This window comes from Nothobranchius furzeri, chromosome 1, assembly GCF_043380555.1.
Source record: "Nothobranchius furzeri strain GRZ-AD chromosome 1, NfurGRZ-RIMD1, whole genome shotgun sequence".
In the NCBI taxonomy this organism is placed as follows: domain Eukaryota; kingdom Metazoa; phylum Chordata; class Actinopteri; order Cyprinodontiformes; family Nothobranchiidae; genus Nothobranchius; species Nothobranchius furzeri.
Genome location: NC_091741.1, coordinates 5,205,659 through 5,213,712, shown reverse-complemented (window position 1 = coordinate 5,213,712; position 8,054 = coordinate 5,205,659).

The window sequence follows — 8,054 nt, the reverse complement described above, 5'->3', positions numbered from 1 at the left end:
GACACGCCCCGAGGAGCGTCTTGACACATGTCAACACTGGGTCTGACTGAGGGCCTCCATGAGAGAAGCCCAAGCAAGACGCGCCCCGAGGAGAGTCTTGCCACATGTCAACACTCGGTCTGACTGTGCGCCTCCAGGAGAGAGGCCCAAGCAAGACGCTCCCCGAGGAGCGTCAGGCCACATGTCACTACTCAGTCTGACTGAGCGCCTCCAGGAGAGAGGCCCAAGCAAGACGCGCCCCGAGGAGCGTCTTGCCACGTGTCAACACTGGGTCTTATTGAGGGCCTTCTGGAGAGAGGCCCAAGCAAGACGCGCCCCGAGGAGCGTCTTGCCACATGTCAACAATGGGTCTTACTGAGGGCCTCCAGGAGAGAAGCCCAAGCAACACGCGCCCCGAGGAGCTTCTTGCCACATGTCAGCACCCGGTCTGACTGAGCGCCTCCAGGAGAGAGGCCAAAGCAAGACGCGCCCCGAGGAGCGTCTTGACACATGTCAACACTGGGTCTGACAGAGGGCCTCCATGAGAGAGGTCCAAGCAAGACGCGCCCCGAGGAGCGTCTTGCCACATGTCACTACTCGGTCTGACTGAGCGCCTCCAGGAGAGAGGCCCAAGCAAGACGTGCCCCGAGGAGCGTCTTGCCACATGTCAACAATGGGTCTGACTGAGGGCCTCCAGGAGAGAAGCCCAAGCAAGACGCGCCCCGTGGAGCGTCTTGCCACATGTCAACACTGGGTCTGACTGAGCGCCTCAAGGAGAGAGGCCCAAGCAAGACGCGCACCGAGGAGCGTCTTGCCACATGTCAACAATGGGTCTGACTGTGGGCCTCCAGGAGAGAAGCCCAAGCAAGACGCGCCCCGTGGAGCGTCTTGCCACATGTCAACACTGGGTCTTATTATGGGCCTTCTGGAGAGAGGCCCAAGCAAGACGCGCCCCGAGGATCGTCTTGCCACATGTCAAAAATGGGTCTTACTGAGGGCCTCCAGGAGAGAGGCCCAAGCATGATGCGCCCGGAGGAGCGTCTTGCCACATGTCAACACTGGGTCTGACAGAGGGCCTCCAGGAGAGAGGCCCAAGCAAGACACGCCCCGAGGAGCGTCTTGCCACATGTCACCTCTGGTTCTGACTGAGCGCCTCCAGGAGAGAGGCCCAAGCAAGACACGCCCCGAGGAGTGTCTTGCCACATGTCACCACTGGGTCTGACTGAGCGCCTCCAGGAGAGAGGCCCAAGCAAGACGCGCCCCGAGGAGCGTCTTGCCACATGTCAGCACTCGGTCTGACTGAGCGCCTCCAGGAGAAAGGCCCAAGCAAGGCGCGCCCTGAGGAGCGTCTTGCCACATGTCAACATTGGGTCTGACTGAGGGCCTCCAGGAGAGAGGCCCAAGCAAGATGCGCCCGGAGGAGCGTCTTGCCACATGTCAACACTCGGTCTGACAGACGGCCTCCAGGAGAGAGGCCCAAGTAAGACGCGCCCCGAGGAGCGTCTTTCCACATGTCAGCACTCGGTCTGACTGAGCGCCTCCAGGAGAGAGGCCAAAGCAAGACGCGCCCAAAGGAGCGTCAGGCCACATGTCACTACTCAGTCTGACTGAGCGCCTCCAGGAGAGAGGCCCAAGCAAGATGCGCCCCGAGGAGCGTCTTGCCACGTGTCAACACTGGGTCTGATTGAGGGCCTTCTGGAGAGAGGCCCAAGCTAGACGCGCCCCGAGGAGCTTCTTGCCACATGTCAGCACTCGGTCTTACTGAGCGCCTCCAGGAGAGAGGCCAAAGCAAGACGCGCCCCGAGGAGCGTCTTGACACATGTCAACACTGGGTCTGACAGAGGGCCTCCATGAGAGAGGCCCAAGCAAGACGCGCCCCGAGGAGCGTCTTGCCACGTGTCAACACTGGGTCTGACTGAGCGCCTCCAGGAGAGAGGCCCAAGCAAGATGCGCCCCGAGGAGCGTCTTGCCACATGTCACCACTGGGTCTGACTGAGCGCCTCTAGGAGAGAGGCCCAAGCAAGACGCGCCCCGAGGAGCGTCTTGCCTTATATCAGCACTCGGTCTGACTGAGCGCCTCCAGGAGAGAGGCCCAAGCAAGACGCGCCCCGAGGAGCGTCTTGCGACATGTCACTACTCGGTCTAACTGAGCGCCTCCAGGAGAGAGGTCCAAGCAAGACGCACCCCGAGGAGCGTCTTGCCACATGTCACTACTCGGTCTGACTGAGCGCCTCCAGGAGAGAGGCCCAAGCAAGACGTGCCCCGAGGAGCGTCTTGCCACATGTCAACAATGGGTCTGACTGAGGTCCTCCAGGAGAGAAGCCCAAGCAAGACGCGCCCCGAGGAGCGTCAGGCCACATGTCAACACTGGGTCTGACTGAGCGCCTCCAGGAGAGAGGCCCCAGCAAGACGCGCCCCAAGGAGCGTCTTGCCACATGTCAGCACTCGGTCTGACTGAGCGCCTCCAGGAGAGAAGCCCAAGCAAGAAGCGCCCCAAGGAGCTTCTTGCCACATGTCAACAATGGGTCTGACTGACGGCCTCCAGGAGAGAAGCCCAAGCAAGACGCGCCCCGAGGAGCGTCTTGCCACATGTCAACACTGGGTCTAATTGAGCGCCTCCAGGAGAGAGGCCCAAGCAAGACGCACCCCGAGGAGCGTCTTGCCACATGTCACTACTCGGTCTGACTGAGCGCCTCCAGGAGAGAGGTCCAAGAAACACGCGCCCCGAGGAGCGTCTTGCCACATGTCAACACAGGGTTTGACTGAGCGCCTCCAGGAGAGAGTCCCCAGCAAGACGCGCCCCGAGGAGCGTCTTGCCACATGTCACTACTCGGTCTGACTGAGCGCCTCCAGGAGAGAGGCCCAAGCAACACGTGCCCCGAGGAGCGTCTTGCCACATGTCAGCACTCGGTCTGACTGAGCGCCTCCAGGAGAGAGGCCCAAGCAAGACACGCCCCGGGGAGCGTCTTGACACATGTCAACACTGGGTCTGACTGAGGGCCTCCATGAGAGAAGCCCAAGCAAGACGCGCCCCGAGGAGAGTCTTGCCACATGTCAACTCTGGGTCTGACAGAGGGCATCCAGGAGAGAGGCCCAAGCAATACGCGCCCCGAGGAGCGTCTTGCCACATGTCAACAATGGGTCTGACTGAGGGCCTCCAGGAGAGAAGCCAAAGCAAGACGCGCCCCGAGAAGCTTCTTTCCAAATGTCAACAATCGGTCTTACTGAGGGCCTCCATGAGAGAAGCCCTAGCAAGACGCGCCCCGAGGAGTGTCTTGCCACATGTCAACACTGTGTCTGACTGAGCGCCTCCAGGAGAGAGGCCCAAGCAAGACACGCCCCGAGGAGCGTCTTGCCACGTGTCAGCACTGGGTCTGACTTAGCGCCTCCAGGAGAGAGGCCCAAGCAAGATGCGCCTCGAGGAGCGTCTTGCCACGTGTCACCACTGGGTCTGACTGAGCTCCTCCAGGAGAGAGGCCCCAGCAAGACGCGCCCCGAGGAGCGTCTTGCCTTATGTCAGCACTCGGTCTGACTGAGCGCCTCCAGGAGAGAGGCCCAAGCAAGACGCGCCCCGAGGAGCGTCTTGCCAAATGTCACTACTCGGTCTGACTGAGCGCCTCCAGGAGGGAAATCCAAGCAAGACACGCCCCGAGGAGCGTCTTGCCACATGTCACTACTCGGTCTGACTGAGCGCCTCCAGGAGAGAGGCCCAAGCAAGACGTGCCCCGAGGAGCGTCTTGCCACATGTCAACAATGGGTCTGACTGAGGGCCTCCAGGAGAGAAGCCCAAGCAAGACGCGCCCAGAGGATGCTTCTTGCCACATGTCAACACTGGGTCTGACTGAGCACCTCCAGGAGAGAGGCCCAAGCAAGACACGCCCCGAGGAGCGTCTTGACACATGTCAACACTGGGTCGGACTGAGGGCCTCCATGAGAGAAGCCCAAGCAAGACGCGCCCCGAGGAGAGTCTTGCCACATGTCAACACTCGGTCTGACAGAGGGCATTCAGGAGAGAGGCCCAAGCAATGAGCGCCCCGAGGAGCGTCTTGCCACATGTAACCACTGGGTCTGAATGAGCGCCACCAGGAGAGAGGCCCAACCAAGACACGCCCCGAGGAGTGTCTTGCCACATGCCAACACTGAGTCTGACTGAGCGCCTCCAGGAGAGAGGCCCAAGCAAGACGCGCCCCGAGGAGCGTCTTGCCACGTGTCAACACTGGGTCTGACTGAGCGCCTCCAGGAGAGAGGCCCAAGCAAGACGTGCCCCGAGGAGCGTCTTGTCACATGTCAACACTGGGTCTTTCTGAGCGCCTCCAGGAGAGAAGCCCAAGCAAGACGTGCCCCGAGGAGCGTCTTGCCACATGTCAGCACTCGGTCTGACTGAGCGCCTCCAGGAGAGAGGCCCAAGCAAGACGCGCCCCGAGGAGCGTCTTGCCACATGTCAACAATGGGTCTGACTGAGGGCCTCCAGGAGAGAAGCCCAAGCAACACGCGGCCCGAGGAGCGTCTTGCCACATGTCAGCACTCGGTCTGACTGAGCGCCTCCAGGAGAGAGGCCAAAGCAAGACGCGCCCCGAGGAGCGTCTTGACACATGTCAACACTGGGTCTGACAGAGGGCCTCCATGAGAGACGCCCAAGCAAGATGCGCCCCGAGGAGTGTCTTGCCACATGTCACCACTTGGTCTGACTGAGCGCCTCCAGGAGAGAGGCCCAAGCAACACGCGCCCCGAGGAGCGTCAGGCCACATGTCAATACTCAGTCTGACTGAGCACCTCCAGGAAAGATGCCCAAGCAAGACGCGCCCCGAGGAGCGTCTTGCCACATGTCAACAATGGGTCTTACTGAGGGCCTCCAGGAGAGAAGCCCAAGCAAGACGCGCCCCGAGGAGCTTCTTGCCACATGTCAGCACTCGGTCTGACTGAGCGCCTCCAGGAGAGAGGCCAAAGCAAGACGCGCCCCGAGGAGCGTCCTCACACATGTCAACACTGGGTCTGACAGAGGGCCTCCATGAGAGAGGCCCAAGCAAGACGCGCCCCGAGGAGTGTCTTGCCACATGTCAACACTGGGTCTGACAGAGGGCCTCCAGGAGAGAGGCCCAAGCAAGACGCGCCCCGAGGAGTGTCTTGCCACATGTCACCACTTGGTCTGACAGAGCGCCTCCAGGAGAGAGGCCCAAGCAACACGCGCCCCGAGGAGCGTCAGGCCACATGTCACTACTCAGTCTGACTGAGTGCCTCCAGGAGAGAGGCCCAAGCAAGACGCGCCCCGAGGAGCGTCTTGCCACGTGTCAACACTGGGTCTGATTGAGGGCCTTCTGGAGAGAGGCCCAAGCAAGACGCGCCCCGAAGAGCGTCTTGCCACATGTCAACAATGGTTCTTACTGAGGGCCTCCAGGAGAGAAGCCCAAGCAAGACGCGCCCCGAGGAGCTTCTTGCCACATGTCAGCACTCGGTCTGACTGAGCGCCTCCAGGAGAGAGGCCAAAGCAAGACGCCCCCCGAGGAGCGTCTTGACACATGTCAAAACTGGGTCTGACAGAGGGCCTCCATGAGAGAGGCCCAAGCAAGACGCGCCCCGAGGAGTGTCTTGCCAAATGTCAACACTGGGTCTGACTGAGCGCCTCAGGGAGAGAGGTCCAAGCAAGACGCGCCCCGAGGAGCGTCTTGCCACATGTCACTACTCGGTCTGACTGAGCGCCTCAGGGAGAGAAGCCCCAGCAAGACGCGCCCCGAGGAGCGTCTTGCCACATGTCACTACTCGGTCTGTTTGAGCGCCTCCAGGAGAGAGGCCCAAGCAAGACGCGCCCCGAGGAGCGTCTTGCCACATGTCAACACTGGGTCTGACTGAGCGCCCCCAGGAGAGAGGCCCAAGCAAGACACGCCCCGAGGAGCGTCTTGACACATGTCAACACTGGGTCTGACTGAGTGCCTCCATGAGAGAAGCCCAAGCAAGACGCGCCCCGAGGAGAGTCTTGCCACATGTCAACACTCGGTCTGACAGAGGGCATCCAGGAGAGAGGCCCAAGCAATACGCGCCCCGAGGAGCGTCTTGCCACATGTCACCACTGGGTCTGACTGAGCGCCTCCAGGAGAGAGGCCCAACCAAGACGCGCCCTGAGGAGCGTCTTGCCACATGCCAACACTGGGTCTGACAGAGGGCCTCCAGGAGAGAGGCCCAAGCAAGACGCGCCCCGAGGAGTGTCTTGCCACATGTCACCACTGGGTCTGACTGAGCGCCTCCAGGAGAGAGGCCCAAGCAAGACGCGCCCCGAGGAGCGTCTTGTCACATGTCAACACTGGGTCTTTCTGAGCGCCTCCAGGAGAGAAGCCCAAGCAAGACGCGCCCCGAGGAGCGTCTTTCCACATGTCAGCACTCGGTCTGACTGAGCGCCTCCAGGAGAGAGGCCCAAGCAAGACGCGCCCCGAGGAGCGTCAGGCCACATGTCACTACTCAGTCTGACTGAGCGCCTCCAGGAGAGAGGCCCAAGCAAGACGCGCCCCGAGGAGCGTCTTGCCACATGTCAACAATGGGTCTTACTGAGGGCCTCCAGGAGAGAAGCCCAAGCAACACGCGCCCCGAGGAGCTTCTTGCCACATGTCAGCACCCGGTCTGACTGAGCGCCTCCAGGAGAGAGGCCAAAGCAAGACGTGCCCCGAGGAGCGTCTTGACACATGTCAACACTGGGTCTGACAGAGGGCCTCCATGAGAGAGGCCCAAGCAAGACGCGCCCCGAGGAGTGTCTTGCCACATGTCAACACTGGGTCTGACTGAGCGGCTCCAGGAGAGAGGCCCAAGCAAGACGTGCCCCGAGGAGCGTCTTGCCACGTGTCAACACTGGGTCTGACTGAGCACCTCCAGGAGAGAGGCCCAAGCAAGATGCGCCCCGAGGAGCGTCTTGCCACATGTCACCACTGGGTCTGACTGAGCGCCTCCAGGAGAGAGGCCCAAGCAAGACGCGCCCCGAGGAGCATCTTGCCTTATGTCAGCACTCGGTCTGACTGAGCGCCTCCAGGAGAGAGGCCCAAGCAAGACGCGCCCCGAGGAGCGTCTTGCGACATGTCACTACTCGGTCTAACTGAGCGCCTCCAGGAGAGAGGTCCAAGCAAGACGCACCAGGAGGAGCGTCTTGCCACATGTCACTACTCGGTCTGACTGAGCGCCTCCAGGAGAGAGGCCCAAGCAAGACGTGCCCCGAGGAGCGTCTTGCCACATGTCAACAATGGGTCTGACTGAGGGCCTCCTGGAGAGAAGCCCAAACAAGATGCGCCCCGTGGAGCGTCTTGCCACATGTCAACACTGGGTCTGACTGAGCGCCTCCAGGAGAGAGGCCCAAGCAAGACGCGCCCCGAGGAGCGTCAGGCCACATGTCACTACTCAGTCTGACTGAGCGCCTCCAGGAGAGAGGCCCAAGCAAGACGCGCCCCCGAGGAGCGTCTTGCCACATGTCAACACTGGGTCTGATTGAGGGCCTTCTGGAGAGAGGCCCAAGCAAGATGCGCCCCGAGGAGCGTCTTGCCACATGTCAACAATGGGTCTTACTGAGGGCCTCCAGGAGAGAGGCCCAAGCAAGATGCGCCCGGAGGAGCGTTTTGCCACATGTCAACACTGGGTCTGACAGAGGGCCTCCAGGACAGAGGCCCAAGCAAGACGCACCCCGAGGAGCGTCTTGCCACATGTCACCTCTGGTTCTGACTGAGCGCCTCCAGGAGAGAGGCCCAAGCAAGATGCACCCCGAGGAGCGTCTTGCCACATGTCAACACTGGGTCTGACAGAGGGCCTCCATGAGAGAGGCCCAAGCAAGACGCGCCCCGAGGAGCGTCTTGCGACATGTCACTACTCGGTCTAACTGAGCGCCTCCAGGAGAGAGGTCCAAGCAAGACGCGCCCCGAGGAGCGTCTTGCCACATGTCACTACTCGGTCTGACTGAGCGCCTCCAGGAGAGAGGCCCAAGCAAGACGTGCCCCGAGGAGCGTCTTGCCACATGTCAACAATGGGTCTGACTGAGGGCCTCCAGGAGAGAAGCCCAAGCAAGACGCGCCCCGTGGAGCGTCTTGCCACATGTCAACACTGGGTCT